The following is an 18,716-nucleotide window of genomic DNA, read 5'->3' as shown; positions in this document are numbered from 1 at the left end:
AGGTCCCTAGTACCTGGCCAAAACCCAAAGAGCAGCAAGATTCTAGAACCTCAAATAGTATCAACATTCCATGCTACTGATCCAGGGCAAGCATGTCTTTCTCAATAACTATGGACTTTTCCTCCAGGAAGTTGTCCAAACCTTTCTTAAAACCAGCCACCGCATTCCAGAGCTTAACTATTCTCCAAGCGAAAAAAAATATTTCCTCCTAATTGGTTTTAAAAGGATTTCCCTGCAACTTCGAGTGTTCCCTAGTCCCTGTAATTTTTGACGGAGTGAAAAATCAATCCACTTGTACCCGTTCTACTCCACTCAGGATTTTGTAGACTTCAATCATATCTCCCCTCAGCCGTCTCTTTTCCAAGCTGAAGAGTCCTAAACATTTTAGTCTTTACCATCTTGGTCGCTCTTCTTTGAACCTTTTCTAGTGCCGCTATATCCTTCTTGAGATAAGGAGACCAGAACTGAACACAACCGATGACTGGTGCAGTCTATTCTGCTCTTTTATTATTATTTTTTAAAGTGCAACTGGGATAAAGGGAATGGAGTTCCTCTCGTATGAGGAAAGACTAAAACGCTTAGGGCTCTTCAGCTTGGAAAAGAGACGGCTGAGGGGAGATATGATCGAAGTCTATAAAATCCTGAGTGGAGTAGAACGGGTACAAGTGGATCAATTTTTCACTCCATCAATATTGGCGGCCGCTTTAAAAGTGGCTGCCGATCGCCTCTCAATCACGTATCGACACCGGTTTCAGAATCGCACCTACGGGAAAGATAGGTGCCAGAAAGGTAGGCCAGGTTTTTCCAGACCTATATTTCTGGCGACTTATCTTTGCGCAAATCACACCTAGGGGCATTGGCCACGCCTTCTATATAGGCGCGATTCCGGTGCCTTTTATTTAGACTTCAGTAAGCACTTCAACCTTGCTGGGGGTTTTTCCTGTTTCTAATGGCATTCTTCAATTAATTTAGGTGCCGATAGGGTGCTGGTTTTAGAATTTCCCAAGTATGTTCATCTCCTTATGAAATGTACCTCCAAGGGCGTTCCAACTGTGTAATAGGCATTGCTCAACTTTGCATTGTTATTTTTTTTTTTGCAGTCTGAAACCTGGTAAAGAAAGGAACTGGAGGGTTCTTTGCTTTCTCAGGCTCTTTAAGTTCGCTTCCTTCCTATCCTAGCTGACACAGCAATTGAGTTCTCCTGCCACGCTTATGCCAAACACTCAATGAACGGGGGAGCGTTAAATGGCAAAATTCATCACAACTCATTTTCTGTGTGCCATCTATTAAGCTACATTGTTTTGTCCTCAACGTCAGGTTAAATAATGAACCTCCTGGAACCGAGTAAATTAACCTCCACTTTCTGCTCATGTCATTGTCAAATGAAAACATCACTTGTACAAATGAAAGAGATTCATTAGTACCAGTAATGTATGAGCTCTCTCTGCCGAGAGATAAGGGCGATTGAAACCTTGTCATACCGCACGGCTGCATTAACCGGCTGGTTATTTACGACGTCTGCCTTATCTTTGGGAGATGCTTTCAGCAAATGATAATTAGCACACGGCGCATTGAGGAAGAATTAAGAAACAAGCCTGACTCTGACAGGTGCCGTGCCATGTACACGCTGCTAAAAAAACCCCAAACAAACGTGAAATAAAACGTCTTTTCTTCCTATTTTGCTTTAGAAGGATTTTGAAAGACAATTGGGCTTGACCGACTACATGGAAATCCTTAGCAGCCTAAGCGTGTTTCTTGTTAACATGAACCTCTTAATGACTACTGTCCTTGCAAGAGATTATTATTATTAATAATAATAATAATAATAATAATAATAATGTTATTAACAACAACTTTATTCTTCTGTACCATCACAGTTGAATGACTTCTAGGCGGTTCACATCAAAGAAAGCTGGACAATCAGCGAATTACAGATGCAAGAAGAGCAGGTACAACTTATTACATAAGAAATAGATAAAAGGAAAAATATGAATCTTAAGTATGTGGTATAGATCTCATATATGCAACTCAAGGAATAAAGCTGTCTTAAAGCAGTTACCCCCCCCCCCCCCTCTGTGAGAGCAGTAGCAGCAGCTTCATTTCAGTCAAATTAGGGGTCTTTTCACAAAATAATAATAACTTTATTCTTCTATACCGCCACAGTCGAATGACTTCTAGGCGGTTCACATCCAAGAAGGCTGGACAATCAGCCAATTACAGATGCAAGAAGAGCGGGTACAACTTATTACATAAGAAATAGATAAAAGGAAAAATATGAATCTTAAGTATGTGGTATAGATCTCATATATGCAACCCAAGGAATAAAGCTGATCAATCTGCGAAATTTAGAATAGAGCTGGACAATGCAATAATTTACAGCTACCCTGTTTCCCCGAAAATAAGCCCTAGCATGATTTTTAAAAGATGCTCCTAATATAAGCCCTATCCCAAAAATACGCCCTAGTTAAGATCAACCCCCAAAGCGCCCTCCCTTCCAAATGTCCCCGATACTCCCTGACTCCCATCCCCGACACTAGTGCCGCCTGATTTGCTGAAAACATCAGACTTGTTGATTCAGCAACCCCCACCCCTGCTGCTTTAGAAGACCTCGGAGTGGAGGTATGTCAGTCTCACAGTGGGAGGGTTGGTGGGGATCTGCTGCACAAGGGGATGGGTGAGAGGGGACGAATGATGCTGCACATGGGGGGGGGGGAAGAAAGGAAAGAGGAAGAATTGGGATACAGGAAAGGAAGGGAGAGATGATTGTTGTACATGAAAAAAATAAGATATCCATGAAAATACGCCCTAGTGTGTTTTTTGGATCCCAAATTAATATGACACTGTCTTATTTTCGGGGGAAGCACGGTATATTGAAGTGGATTGTCTTCCGTTCTTAAACAGTGCGGGAGGATTTCCTACAAAGAAAACCAAGTCTGTAGTAAAGCAGTATACTTCTCCCTCCGTATTCATGGGGGTTAGGTGCATAGCTGGCTGCGAATAGCGAAAAATTGCGAATAAGTTTTTGGCTGGCTCTCCCTCCTGCATCCCTGGACCTTACCTGGTGGTCTAGCGGTGACGCAGCGCAGGAGTGATCTTCCTATGCTCCTGCACCGTGCAAAGCCGTCATTAATATGGCTGCCGTGAGTTCCCGTTGTAGTCTCGAGACTACAACGGGAACTCATGGAAGCCATTTTGATGATGGCTCTGCATGGGGCAGGAGCATAGGAAGATCACTACTGCGCTGCGTCACCACTAGACCACCACCTAAGGTCCGGGGAGGTTCGGACAGCCTAAAAATAGAAGAAAAAGTAGACCAGAAAAATTGCGAATAATCGAATTAGCAAATTCTGAAACCGCGAATCCGGAGGGAGAAGTGTATAGAGCCAAGTATAGGACAATCAAAGCATTGTGACATCACTGATGAGGTTGGCTCTTAGGCATTGGTGGAATGAGGCATTATGACATCACAATCTCAACTCTGGAATGTTGCTACTCTTTGGGTTTCTGACAGGTTCTTGGGACCTGGGTTGGCCACTGTTGGAGACAGGATATTGGGCTTGATGGACCTTCAATCTGTCCCAGTATGGCAACTCTTATGTTCTTATGTGAGACAATCAAGCCATTGTGACATCACTGATGAGGTTGGCTCTTAGGCATTGGTGGAATTAGGCATTATGACATCACAATCTCAGCTCTGGAATGTTGCTACTCTTTGGGTTTCTGACAGGTACTTGGGACTTGGGTTGGCCACTGTTGGCGACAGGATATTGGACTTGATGGACCTTCAGTCTGTCCCAGTATGGCAACTCTTATGTTCTTATGTGAGACAATCAAGCCATTGTGACATCACTGATGAGGTTGGCTCTTAGGCATTGGTGGAATTAGGCATTATGACATCACAATCTCAGCTCTGGAATGTTGCTACTCTTTGGGTTTCTGACAGGTACTTGGGACTTGGGTTGGCCACTGTTGGCGACAGGATATTGGACTTGATGGACCTTCAGTCTGTCCCAGTACGGCAATTCTTATATATTTTCAATAGCTTTTGAAATTTTAAAAAGTCCCACTCCTGACCTATACTATCAGCCAGTGAAGTCTAATGTTCAGATTCTGCGACTCGTTTTGACAATCTGATCAAGCCCTGATGGAAGTACAGAGCAGTAAGACAGAGACACGGGTCTCTAAGCATTTCCTTCATCTGCATACTGTAAACAGCAAGTTATTTATGAAACATTAAAAATGCTTGCCATTTTTCCATTTCATAATTTTGAACAAAAACACATCTGGAATAAATAATATCACGGGGGAGGAATGCAAGGGCTTTCAGAGCAAAAGCTATTTTTCTACTAGTGCCAGTGTAGCAGGACTACATTCATTAGGGACTGAGCAAATACATGTTTGCAGTAATAATAATCAATTATTTTGTACAATTCACCAGTCACTTTTTTTTTTTTTAAATATTGTTTCTTCTTTGTTCGCTATAGAATATTTGCAAATATTTTACCTAAATGTTATTCTTAATAGGCTTGCAATAATTCTGTAAAGAGATACTAGCTATGGGTAGCAGGAAAGCAAGGAAATGGCAGAAATGGCCACTTATGTGTGTAAATTACCTTGTATTAAATATGGACTAGCAGAAAAGTATGCACCATGATTTTATGGTGTGTATTTTGCTGGTGGAAACGCACATGGGCGGTTTGGTTGCAGAGAAGATAGGACGCATGGGTGTGCACTTAAAAATGATAGAATAGAAACATAGAAACAGAAAGTGACGGCAGAAAAAGGCCGAGGCCCATCGAGTCTGCCCACACCACTGACCCACCCCCCTATTTAATCGCTCTCTGATGACCTTTCCCTCGTAGAGATCCGACATGAGCATCCCATCTGTTCTTAAAATCTGGCACGCTGCTGGCCTTGATCACCTGTACTGGGAGCTTATTCCAGCTGTCAACCACTCTTTCGGTGAAGAAGTATTTCCTGGTGTCGCCATGAAACTTCTCGCCTTTTATTTTCAGCGGGTGTCCTCTTGTGGCGGAGGGTCCTTTAAGAAGGAAAATATCATCTTCTACCTCGATACGACCAGTGACATACTTAAATGTCTCAATCATGTCTCCTCTCTCCCTACGTTCTTCGAGAGAGTATAGCTGCAATTCGTTCAGCCTTTCTTCGTATGATAGATCTTTAAGCCCTGAGACCATCCTGGTGGCCATTCGCTGTACCGACTCGACTCTCAGCACATCTTTACGGTAATGTGGCCTCCAGAATTGTACGCAGTACTCCAGATGAGGCCTCACCATGGTTCTGTACAAGGGCATTAGGACGTCGGGCTTCCGACTAACAAAGCTTCTCCGGATACAACCCAGCATTTGCCTAGCCCTGGATGAGGCCTTCTCCACTTGATTGGCCGTTTTCATGTCTTCATTGATGATCACCCCCAAATCCCGTTCTGCTGTAGTCCTTGCTGTGATTTATTTTCATTCTAGCGGCCCAACAAGGCATGGATAATTATACTAGCTACAGGGCTAGTGTATGTGGTGGTTCCTTAAAGGTAAGCATGTTTCAGCCACTTATACTAATTTTCTGTAAAGAAAAGTAGGCACCAGTGGCATAGCCAGACTTATCAATTTGGGTGGGCCCACAGATAAGTTGGATGGGCCTTCCAAAACTCACCCCTCATTTGACCTACCTCTCTCTCTCTCTCCTCCAACCCTGGATCCAGCATCAGTCCCCTACTTGAGGTCAGGCAATCCCCCCCCAACATTTTTACCAGAGCAGCAGTGATGGACCTTTGTGGCCTGTGCTGGCCTCACAAGTTTCCCTCTGCTGCATCCAGGAAATAGGAAGTGATGTCAGCAAGGGCAGGATATGGCAGAGTCAGAGAGAAACCTGTGGTGTAATTGGCAGTGGAGGAGTGTCGCTACTGCACCAGTGGAGATGCTGATGTAGATCAGAGAGGGTTGGTGGAACTGCCAGGCCAGAAGAAGGGAATGCTGGTCCCAGGGGTGGGAGAGAGCAAAGTGAAGTGGCTGTAATTGAACTTTTTTGCTGGCTCATAATCAAAACACAAACATGTCTAAAAACCTACTCAAGTCGGCACTTGGATGACTTAAGACAGGTCGTACAAGTGCCAATAATCAAACCTATTTTTTTTTACATATCCAGGGACTTATTAAGCCTCTGAATGCCGCTGTGCGCCCAGAGCTAAAAAGGGCGTATATGGAGAAGTGGTTAGAGTGGGATGTGGGCCGACCTAGACTTAGTCGGGATAATTGAAGGTTTTACGAGACTTCGTGGATGGAACTTATACGTTGTGACTTAGATGATGTAAAAACAGGTATAAGTGCCCAAAAGGTATCCAAACATAGAAACATAGAAGATGACGGCAGAAAAGGGCTACAGCCCATCAAGTCTGCCCACTCTGCTTACCCACCTCCTGTCTATGCCCTAATGACCCAATTTCCTTATCTTGATCCTCGTAGGGATCCCACATGGGTATCCCATTTATTCTTAAAGTCTGGCACGCTGTCTGCCTCGATCACCTGCACTGGAAGCATATAACCATATAACCACTGCAGAGGAAACATAAAGACCCACACACACTCCCCCAGAGATCAGAATAAAAACATACATACTTATCTCCAAAACATTAGCACCTAGTATAGAAAGTCTAATACAGCTGCACAAAGGTCTCTTAAGTAGTCTGGGGGGTGGGCCAGTGAACCATAGAGAGGAAGACCCAAGCCCATAAGCCACATTTATGATGGAACATGTGCACCCACAAAATCCTTCCAAAACCCTACTCTACTGCCATATAGGTGCCACCTGCAGCCATAAGGGCTATTGGGGTTATAGACAGGTGGGTATAGTGGTTTTTGGGGGGCTCACCATAACCTATAAGGGGGTTCTGGTGAGATGTTTATCTGGCACACGCATAGGAAGTGTGCATGTGCGGCTTATCGTTTTATTATATTAAATTAGATGAATAATGCAAACATGAAAAGAACTAAAATGATCAGAAGCCTCGGACTGTATAATATGATGAATCAGACAGTTTTAACGCTATACATCTCTCTATAGGCAGCCAATGAAGTTTCTTACAAAATATAGAAACACTATCATGTCTCTTCGGACCATATATCAATCTTACTGCAGTATTTTGAATCGGCTGCAATATTTTTTAACCATTTTTTAAAATTTAAGTTCAAATTTCAATAATCAAGTTGTGATATCAACATCTGAACCACCAATGCAAAAGGATGTTAAAAAAAAAAAAATAGATTTCACCAATCTCAACTGTCTCTGGTTTCCTTCCATAAATTTGTGATTTGATCCTTGTATGTCAAGGAGGGGTCCAAAATTACCCCTGATACTTTGGTTGTATTTTTTTCAACTTTCAGAGAAGCTCCCCCCAAAATGTTTTAAGGGTCTCTAAAAGATTGTAGTCAGTTCTACAACCTCAGGTGGAGAAGGAAGGGATTCCATAATGCTGATGCTTAGAAAAAGGCAGATTCTCTCATAACGTCTAATTGTGCTCAGTGCAAGTGTGTTTTGATTTTGTGTCCTAAATGACCTTGGAATAAGTAGTATTCTGTACAGTTATGACCATTAGCTAGGACACAGATCAAACCAAACCAGCGTGCAGTGGCTTTGTACATGGAACTGTTGAGTAAGTATTCACATGTTAAAGAGAGATGACAGAAAGAAGGGAAAAGGGAAGAAGAAGAAAATGAAGGAAGAATTTGAGTTGGAGAGAGACATAGAAAGAAATCTTTTGGAAATTAAATTTGCCCAATAGGGTTGAAAGCTTTTCCACTCAAAAGCCATTCTCTCAAGGCTATTATGCTAAGTAAACATAAGACGTTTTCAGTTTTTTTAGATACTAGCAACACTTTCCAAAAGATTAATTCCTGGAAACTGGAACATTACCAAGCTCATGATTACTGTTTATTGAAAGCAAATGAAGAAAGCAGACAGTCCTTTGATGGGTGTAAGCTGTGCAATGCTATTTAAAGAGGCAGCACTGTAAGAGAACAACAGAAAAGCCACACCTTATTCAGTATCACTCGGGTAGTGTTAAGCAATGAAATTTAATGGAACATGGACAATTATTCAAGTGTTAGCGGGATTTGGCCTTTCTAATGCAATTGGTGTATCATTCTGGATGAACGGACAATATCCCAGTGCCCACTGTATCATTTCCTCTACAATAATCTCCCAACCCTGAAATGTCCTGTCTAAATTAGATTGTAAGCTCTTCTGAGCAGGGACTGTCTATATTGCATGTTAAAATGTATAGCACTGCATACGCCTTTCAACGTTCTAGAAATAATAAATAGTAGTAGTAGTGGCAACTTTCTCCCTAGGGATCGTTTTAGAGCAGGGGTAGGCAATTCCGGTCCTCGAGAGCCGGAGCCAGGTCAGGTTTTCAGGATCTCCACAATAAATATGCACGAGATAAATTTGCATCTCAAGGAGGCAGTGCATGCAAATCCATCTCGTACATATTCATGGTGGAGATCCTGAAAACCTGACCTGGCTCCGGCTCTCGAGGACCGGAATTGCCTACCCCTGGTTTAGAGGAAAGGCCCTGGTTTTGTTTATTTCATTTCAGATGAAAACTAGGCATCCAGATCCAGACTCAGACAAATAGTCCCAATGTTATAGTTCTTGAGCTTTTGAACCATATTTAACTACTTTATTTTTTCACTAGAGGTCTTTTTTTTTTTTTTTGCAAAGGGAATAATCTTCCTTTAGCTTTACAGTGATACTATACAGTATATGTGCTAAGCAGGATTAGATCCGGCAGCATGGCCCAGACCTGTCTTAAAGACCTTTCTTCCCTTCCACAGGCGCCTACCATAGGCTGGTTGAGATATTTAGCAGCTGGTGGCAGAAGCCTTTTTGAAAGGGGCTGTCAAGCTCATTGCTCAGGAAGAATAAGGCAGTGGCTGTGCTGTGGCTCTGTCTTTTATACTTAAAGATAATCCTCTTAATGAGTGGCATCTGATTCACATATAGATGTAAACACTGAGACCTATACACCTACTTAGGCAATTAAGCATGCAGAGACATAAATGCATATACACAGACAACCGGTCAGAGTATGCAAATATGCAGACACACATGTATAAAGATTAATAAATAAGAAACAATAAAATTCCAGCAAAACCTTTGACTAGCTTTTGGAAGCTAACACCCCCCTCCTCAGGTAGGACTGAATGAGCAAAAGATCTCAGTACTATACTAGAAAGTACAAATGAACCATGAAAAGTATTCAGACAATAGTCTGAAGAGGGGAAGGGCTTAGGCCGATATCACGCAATGGCGCCATTTTTAGAATCGTGACTACCTCAAAAAGAGGCGCCAGAAAGGTAAGCCAGGGTTTTGAAGGCCTATACTTTCTTGTAACTAGGGGTCAGTCGATGAAGTTACAAGGACATATTTTTAAAGCCAATAGGAGGAAATGTTTTTTCACTCAGAGAATATTTAAGCTCTGGAATGCATTGCCAGAGGTTGTGGTAAGAGCGGTTAGCCTAGCTGGTTTTAAGAAAGGTTTGGACATAGTCTGTTATCGAGAAAGACATGGGGGGAAGCCACTGCTTGCCCTGGATCGGTAGCATGGAATGTTGCTACTGTTTGGGGTTCCAGAATCTTGCTATTCTTTGAGATTCTGTATGGAATGATGCTACTCCTTGGGTTTTGGCTAGGTACTAGTGACCTGGATTGGCCACCATGAGATCGGGCTACTGGGCTTCATGAACCATTGGTCTGACCCAGTATGGCTGTTCTTATGCTCTTCCATGTGCCAAGAATAGGACAATTCAGCCATTGTAACATCACTGATGAGGTTGGCTCTGAGGCACTGTGGACTGAGGCATTATGACATCACAATCTCAGCTCCGGAATGTTGCTCTCATTGGGGTTCCGTAATCTTGCTATTCTTTGAGATGCTGGAATGTTGCCACTCCTTGGGGTTCCGGAATCTTTTGTTACTCTTTAGGATTCCGGAATCTTGCTATTCTTTAGGATTCTGAATGAAATGTTGCTACTCCTTGGGTTTTGGCCAGGTACTAGTGACCTGGATTGGCCACCATGAGAACGGGCTACCGGGCTCCATGAACCATTGGTCTGACCCAGTAAGGCTATTCTTATGTTCTTATATCTCTCTAGGCACCTCCCTGGGAACTCCGTTCATCATTCATTGAGTAAGTCTCTAGTTAGTGCAGTGGACTTTGATCCTAGGGAACTGGGTTCAATTCCTACCGCAGCTCCTTATGACCCTGGACAAGTCACTTAACACTGTCTCAGGTACAAAAACAGATTGCAAGCCCACTAGGGACAGAGAAAGTACCTGCATATAATGTGGAGTGCAAAACAACAAGTCAATCAAATGAGGCTTAGTGAAAGAGCCCCCCTGTTTTTATCATGATCTAAGATAGTATCCTGCAAACATTTTTACTCGGTGGCACAGCAAACTCCAGGTCGCCACTGGAGGGCACCCGGAAATGTGCAGTTGTCGACTTGATGACATCACGCGCATGCTTGACTTCATCACGTTGATGTCTGTGCATGCGCGAAAGCCCTCCAGACGGGACCCTGAACCGCCAGTGTGTGTGTTGTGGGGGGGGGGGGAGGGTGCCGGAGCAGGAGAGGCACCGGTGAGGAGAAGAGGTGCGGGTGCCAGCTGACTGCCTATAGGATATGCCTCTCTCTGTGAAAGGAACGTCCCGCAGGCAGTCGGCTGGTGCCAGGGCTTCTCCTCCTTGCCAGCATCTTGCGGTACACCCGGAATCTCATGGCACACAGTTTTGCGATACACTGATCTAAGATGTTATGCTTCATTCCTTAAGATGGCTCTCTGTTTTTAGCTTGGTTTTATTTATCACTAGTCTTAAAGCCAGTTACATTAACGGGTGCTAGAATATATGTGTGTGTCTGTCTTTATTTCTTTCTCTCTCTCCTTAGCCGCTTTCTGTATTTCTGTCTTTCTTTCTGTCTTTTTTTTTCCTCGGCTGTCCACCTATTCTCCCTTCCTTTTACCTTCCCTGTGTCCACCACCACCCCTTCACTGCTCCCCTTATCCAGCATCAGCCCTTCTCCCTTTTTTTAATCTCCCCCCTGTCCAGCAGCACCTCTTTCCTGTCCCCCTGTCCAGCAGTAGGCCTCCATTCCTTTTTCTCCCCCCCGTCTCTTCCCCTGTCCATCAGCACCTCTTTCCTGCTCCCCCGTCCAGCAGTAGGCCTCCCTTCCTTTTTCTTCCCCCCTAGCACCTCTTTCCTGCTCCCCCGTCCAGTAGGCCTCCCTTCCTTTTTTCTTCCCCCCTAGCACCTCTTTCCTGCTCCCCTGTCCAGCAGTAGGCCTCCCTTCCTTTTTCTACCCCCGTCTCTTCCCCTGTCCAGCAGCACCCCTTACCTCGCGTCTGCCCTCTGCCAACAGCCGCGGCGGCCTGCAGACACCAAGAGCCGCCGCGGTCGATAGCCTCCACGCCGCCTGAAGCTGACAAAACCCTAAGCCGCACATGTGCACTCCTACCTGCGGGGACCTACAGCGCACGGAAAACGGGAGCACGCAGGTAAGAGTGCGCATGTGCGGCTTAGGGTTTTATTATATTAGATGGTTCTGCAGAACTCACACACCTTTATCTGCATTTTAAGTGATACTTCCTTTGATCTGTCTTAGATATTTAGTTTGATTTTTTTTTTTTACATTTTCCATTTCTCTTATTGATTTTTAGCCATATCTTAAGCTGTTTTTAATGGTTGTGCCAGTTTTGACATTGCTTTTAAGTGATTTGAATTAACTTTTCACTTATTACCATGTGTGACATCAGACTCCTGAAAGTTAAGTTTGGCTGTGTGAACAAGTTAGTCTGTTTGAAACTTACAAACAAACCCAGGACTCTATAAGCTTCTTTCTGGATGTCTTCTATATCTTTTTATACTCTTTTAATTAACTTTTACCTAATAGTATGCATGATACCAGACTTCTGGTACATTGGTTTGCCTGTATGATCAAGTTAGTTTAGTTGATACTGACAAATCTAGGTCTCTAAGTTTTCTGCTGTACTCTTTTTGTAAGTTTTAAAACCTTTCTTAAGAATTTAATTTCACCAGAAATAGTTCTAAAAGTACGGTATTTTTTTTTTTTTAAGTTTTTCAGAATTCTTTATAATATGTGAGTTCACTTTCATGGCAAGCTCCCTGACCTTGGTGTATACAAAAGGTTACTGAAAGGTTCTCAGCCCAACCAACAAATTTGGGGCAGTCTCCATCGAGGGCAAAATCACTTAGGTCAGTGATTTTCCACTTTTTTTTGTTCCATTGGAAAAATATGGAATGAAAAATGTGGAAAATCACTGGACTAATCCCCTCTTTTACCAAACTGTGATAGCAGTTCCTAGCATGGAGAATGGCCTGCTGAATGGCCTGCGCTGCTCCCGACACTCCTAGGAACTCATTGAGCATTGGGAGCAGCGTGGGCCATTCAGCGCGGCTCCCCGCGCTAGAAACTGCTTTCGCAGTTTCATAAAAAGGAGGCCTAAGTGTTTAGCCTTCAATGGAGACTGCCCCAGCTTTGTTGGTTGAGCTGAAAACCTTTCAGCGGTCTCTTGTATACACCAAGGTCAGGGAGTGTGCCATAAAAGTGAACTCACTTTTTCTCTTTTCTTTTTTTTTTTAACAGTGTTTGAAAAGCGTACACTGGCCACCAGTTTGGTTACTTTTGGTGGCAGAAGCAGCTTTTAACTAAATTGAAGAAAGATGTTAGGTTTCAGGTTTATTTAAAAATTTGATATACCGCCTTATCAAAATTCAAAGCGGTTTTACATAATATATAAAAACAAAGAGTAGAAAGGCATACATTAAAAACAAATTATAATTATTAAAACAGACAGTCAAACACATAGACGAACATTAACTTACCGAAACAAAAATGAAAAAGGGTAGAAATACATTTGTGTAATGAAAAAGAGAGGGAGAAGGATCAAAGCAAAAGGGAGGGAAAAAAAAATTAATAATCTAGCACTTTGTAGAAAAGATTAAAATGAATAAGAAAAAGCAAGGAGCGAAGTTCCATTACAGTCCTTAAAAGGACTATTATACTCCAAATGCGTCTTTAAAAAGAAAGGCCTTCAAGCTACTTTTAAATTTATCAAGTGATGAAATTTCTCTTATATAATTTGGTGCCGAGTTCCAGATGGTAGGGGCCGTAACAGAAAAGATATTAGTACGCATGGTGCCAATGTGTCTTAAAGATACCGTATTTTCACGTAGATAACGCGCACCCGTGTAAAACGCGCACACGGGTATAGCGTGCGGAAAACACAAATTTATGTACAGAAATTTTTATATACCGCGCACACCCATATACCGCACATGCTGCCCGACTCTCCTTTCGCCCGCCCCGACTCTCATCTGGAGACCCCGACTCTCTTTTCGCCTGCCCCAACTCTCCTTTCCCCCTTGAAGTCCTGTCCCTACCCTGAAAGCCTGATGCCCCCCCCGATGTCCGATTCACCCCCCCGCAGGACCGCTCGCACCCCCACCCCGAAGGACCGCTCGCACCCCCACAGCCTCCCCCCCCATGGAGAAGCTGTCTACCTTGTTTCCGGATGCCAGCGAGCCCAGCTGTTTCCTCTGCCGGCGGTCCCGCCCCTTCTCTGAGCCCTGCTGCGCTGCTTCCTCTTCCGGCGGTCCCGCCCTTTCTCTGATGTCAGAGAAAGGGCGGGACCGCCGGAAGAGGAAGCAGCGCAGCACAGGGCTCTGAGAAGGGGCAGGACCGCCGGCAGAGGAAGCAGCTGGGCTGGCATCCGGAAACAAGGTAGACAGCTTCTCCATGGGGGAGGGGGGGAGGCTGTAGGGGTGCGAGCGGTCCTTTGGGTGGGGGTGCGAGCGCTCCTTCCGGGTGATGAATTGGGCGTCGGGGGGGGGAGAACTATGTAAAAAAAATTTTGTACAACGCGCTCACGCGTATAACGCGCAAGGTTATGCGCGGTTTGTAAAAACCACGTATAACGCGCGCATTATATGCGTGAAAATACGGTAATTGTCTAGACGTAGTTCTGATGAATTTGCAATGATATAATACTGTGACTTCGTATATCCTCTACCTCACGTATGTCTCCTTTTAAAATGTTTATTTTATTATGGATGGAAATTTGCGAGCTGCCTGGGATAAAAGCGGATTTAAAATGTTTAAATAAATAAATAAAACAAACAAACTTCAATTAGGTAAGCCATCTACTGAATTGGTTCTCGATATGTTCCTTCTGAGGTTTTAATGACAAGGTTTTTTGTTTTATATTTTAATCAGTTTTTAATTCAGTTGGATTATGTTGTATTTTATGTTTATATATTTTACTGTTTAGTTAAATGCCCCGGCAGAAGCTGCATAGGTGAAACGTGTTGGGCGCTGCTCCTGGGAACATTTTCAATAAACTTATTCTTCCTCATTCGGCCTACCTGTTGTTTTGCGCCCCACGTTTGATTTCCTAGTGGACCATCTGCCTTGCTGTTACTTCACACCTGCATTTAATGGGTACAGTTCTAGAAAACAACAGGGCAGGCAGGATGCAAAATGGTTGTCAACGAAAAGCAGCACAGCCAAGAAGATGTGTAGAAACCAAGTTCAATTTTATTGTGCAGACATCAGATAAAAAACATAGGGACTGACTACTTGTCTATAAAAGGACATAGGGACTGCATGGAAAAAAAAAGGGTAAAAAATGCACATTAATACAGATGATTGCAATGCTGAGAAAGGTAAGAATCCATATTATAGGGGGCAAACATGAAACCAGCTATTGAAAAAAATGAAAGGCTAAACCAGCCATGGGAAAGTGAGGGTACATACCTAAACCATTGGAAATGTAGGTTGCGGGAGTTAGAACATAAGAAGTTGCCTCCGCTGAGGCAGACCAGAGGTCCATCTCGCCCAGCGGTCCGCTCCCGCGGTGGCCCATCAGTCCCTGACTAGTTCTATAACCTATCTCTACTCCTATCCCTATACTTACCTCTACTCCTATCCCTATAACCTACCTCTACACCTAACCCTATAACCTACCTCTACACCTATCTATACCCCTCAATCCCTTTGTCTTCTAGGAACCTATCCAAACCTTCTTTGAAGCCTAGTTTGAGACCTGATCTTGCAGTTCGGACATAAAGTATTACGCCTCTCTGTGGCGGTGTCTGCTGGATTTGGTTCCCATCTAAATGATTTGCAGTTGGGCTTTGTGCCACTCTCGCCTTTTCTTCTCTTCTCTTTTTCTTCTCTGTAGCATCTGTGTCTTCCCTGCACTTTAGGGGGAACATGGAGGGGTGGGGGGTTGGGATGGCCTGAATGATTGGATTGCTTGTTGTACTTTTGGAGTGCGTGGCTTGGGGGATGAGCGATTGTATGATTGTTGGGGTTTAAAAGAAAAATTGAATGGTGGGTTGGCACGACTCTCATGGGTCAGTTATGCTTAGTATTGGATTGGTTTGAAGAGTTGGGGTTTTTCTGATGGCTTTTCTTGTATTTCTCGATTGGCACTCTTTCCCCAGAGGGGTGGAGCGGCTGATTGCTATTAGCATTATTCTTGTTCGTACCCAAATGTGTATTCTCGTCTTCTTGGTTGTCGTTCTTGCAATCTGCTGTATGTGCTGCTGACCATTTTCAATAAAGATATATATATTTAAAAAAAGCACATAAAACAATTACAAACCCAAATCAAGCTATTTAAAAAAAATAGCTAATTACAGAGCTAGACCATCCACAGCAAAATGAAGCACCAACAGATGAAAGCTGGAAAGAAATAAAGCCTCTACAATAATAAAAAAAACAAACAAACCACCAAGCCAAAATAACAGCACTAGAATGTGTCTCTGTGGGATCCCGGGCGCCGCTCACCCTAACTACGCCACAGCTCCCGCAGTTTGTAAGTTATCAAAACAGAAGATACAGGGGAATGATTTTTGATTAATTTTGGTTCATATCAATGAGTACTGCAATCTTTTTCCTCGCCATATAACTCCAGCGAAGAGTGGCATATAGACGACCATTTCTCATGAGTCAGGTATAATTTATATGAGATGAAAAGAATGTTCCCCAGAGCTAGCAGATATTGGAAACTGTGCACTTAGTTAAGTGCATGATTTCCAATATCTGATTTTTATTTCTAGAATGCATGGATACGAGTATGAACATTGATCCTGAAGAGTGAATATGGGCTGGATATCAACAACAGTATATGGAGTCTTTTCTGGCCTATGATGTTGGTAGCGTATCAAAGGTATTCTTTTGAAGAGTTAAATTCACTGAGGTCTTTTTCACCATACGTTGGAGCTCTTGACTTCCTATCGCATGATATATATCAGATTGGGTATTGTGGATGATGTACGAGCTTCAAGGATGCCATACTTTATCCAACACCCACATCGCTCATATCTTACCACTAAGCTTAGTAATCATCTAAAGAGCTACCAAAATCAGCTGTTGCTCTAAACATCTGGTATCTAAGGCCCCAAGGCTTCTTAGGGAGTGCATGACCACCCTTAACTCAGGTAACTGATTTCTAGCAAGCTGTAAAGTGCTGGTAGAAGCTTTTGTTGTGGTTCCCCTTCCCTCCGGCCCTTTCCTCCCTCTGGACTCCATCTCTTGAGGTCTGAAATGAGTCATTTTATTTGGGGGGGTTTTCCCCTGTCACCTGCTCATATTATCTCAATATATGAGGGTAGATCGTACATCGGAATAAAAGAAAATGACAACATTTATCATTCCCCCTCTCCCCATCTCCATTTTAGCAAAGTCAGAAACTGCTTTTATGAGACTAGTATTAAATCTGAGTGTCGGGGCTGCTTATCCACAGTAAGCTGAAGGTGTAATTTAGAATCAGCGGAACCACTTAAGGTCTCTGTAGTAATTAATAGGATTTGATGTTTGCTGTCATATAAACTAATCATTTCTTTGCAGGAAAAATTAATTAAAAAGGAAGGAGTAGAGTGAGTTAAGGGCAAAGCGGAGACTGATGGCTTTGACTTTTCAGCCGGAGACTATCTGCTTCAAGTCAGAAATGAGTCTTTTGGAAACTACGTCAAATCTACTTTAAAATAATATTAGCATTTATTTTACCACAGCTAGGTTACTGCAATGCATTATATTGAGGCTGTGCAGATAAATTAATTAAAGATTACTAATCCCTGCAAAATACAACAGTTAGATTAATTTGTAATGCAAAGAACTTCAACCATCTTAATCCCCTTTTGGTTACGTCACACTGGTTACTGATGGAAGCATGAGTGAATTTTAAGAGATGCACACTGGTCTGGATGGGACCACTCCTTCTTATGGACTGTATATAGAACATCTCTCTCTAGAAATCAATTAATCTTGAGCTTTCCTTCTGCTACGTATATAAAAAAGAAAAAGAGAAGTATTTTCATGTCTCTTTTCTTATCAAGCTGCTGCATCTTAGAATAAGTCCATTAGATCTGAGCCACATTATATAAAATTCTGCTGTCAATTAAAAACTTTACTATGCTTGAATTCTTTTAATAAGTAATCTCCTAATTAAGTATATAATTTAGTAAGAAGAACGTAACATCCCAGAAATGTGTGTGAGAGGGGGTATACGTTCCGTCATCTGCCACTTGGAGGACAGCCAGAATTCAGTATCTAAAGACAACTTGGGTTTAACCAGGATTCTTAGCTTGGGACTCATTTTGCATATGCAAGCTTTTACCCACCAAAGCAAATGACTGTCTGGGTGAGAGGAGGGGCCTTTCCAGAGATATTGGTATGGCACTCATCCTGACCCTTCCATGGAGTGTCCACAAGGACCTGAGAACTTTTTCCCTAAGGAAAGAGAGCTTCCCTACTTGTTGTGGCCAAAGTGTGGCCAAGGGCAAACTTATCTAGAAAGACTGGGAGGACTTGGCCTACACTCTTGGGTAGGTGGTGAGTGACTAGAGAGTCTGTGAGGACTCAACCTATATCTCGGGTAGGCAATGGGGGTCAACAGTCTGGTAAACCATTGCTTTTCAATGTTGTTCTTTCCTTTTCTCATCCTACCTTTTCAAGCGTAATTGAAGGCATGAAAGCCCCTAGTTCCACTCTTAAAGACCTGACAGAGTTTGCAATTTCTAGCTAAACTAAACTAAACCTTAAGCTTATATACCGCATCTTCTCTATAAAGATAGAGCTCGGCACGGTTTACAGGAAATTTAAAAAGAAGGAATATCCAAATTTTCAGATGTTTTCGGAATAATTGGAAGAAACCCAAATTCCGTAACTGGGCAGGAAAATTATTCCAAAGCTCAGCAATTTTGTAGTAAAGAGAGTTCCCTAATTTTCCAACATAGATAATGCCTTTTAGCGAGGGGAAAGATAATTTAAGCTTTTGGATAGATCTGGTAATATCAGGGCTTGCAGAATTCCAAGATAGAGAAATTAAAGGAGGAAGAGAGCCATGAAAGATCTTAAATGTTAGGCATGCACATTTAAAGTGAACCCAAGAAATTATTGGGAGCCAGTGAAGCTTTAACTAAAGCGGGGAAACATGATCAAATTTGATTTTTGCAAAAGATGAACCTAGTCGCAGTATTCTGGATCTGCTGAAGTCTTTGAAGACTTTTCTTGATTAGACTTAAATAGATAGAATTACAATAATCCAACCTCAAAAGAATGATTAGTGTACAAGGACAGCAAAATCTCGGTGGAAACAGGATCTCACTTTTCTC

General features: G+C 42.8%; 1 long non-coding RNA gene across 1 annotated transcript in view; it reads right to left on the bottom strand.

Moving 5' to 3' along the window:
* The window catches only part of LOC117351528, a 133,417-nt gene that overhangs the window by 98,997 nt on the left and 15,704 nt on the right, over nt 1-18,716 (bottom strand). The window lies entirely within an intron of this gene.

This window comes from Geotrypetes seraphini, chromosome 18 (assembly GCF_902459505.1).
Source record: "Geotrypetes seraphini chromosome 18, aGeoSer1.1, whole genome shotgun sequence".
Lineage (NCBI taxonomy): Eukaryota > Metazoa > Chordata > Amphibia > Gymnophiona > Dermophiidae > Geotrypetes > Geotrypetes seraphini.
This window is presented reverse-complemented; position numbering and strand designations above follow the sequence as displayed.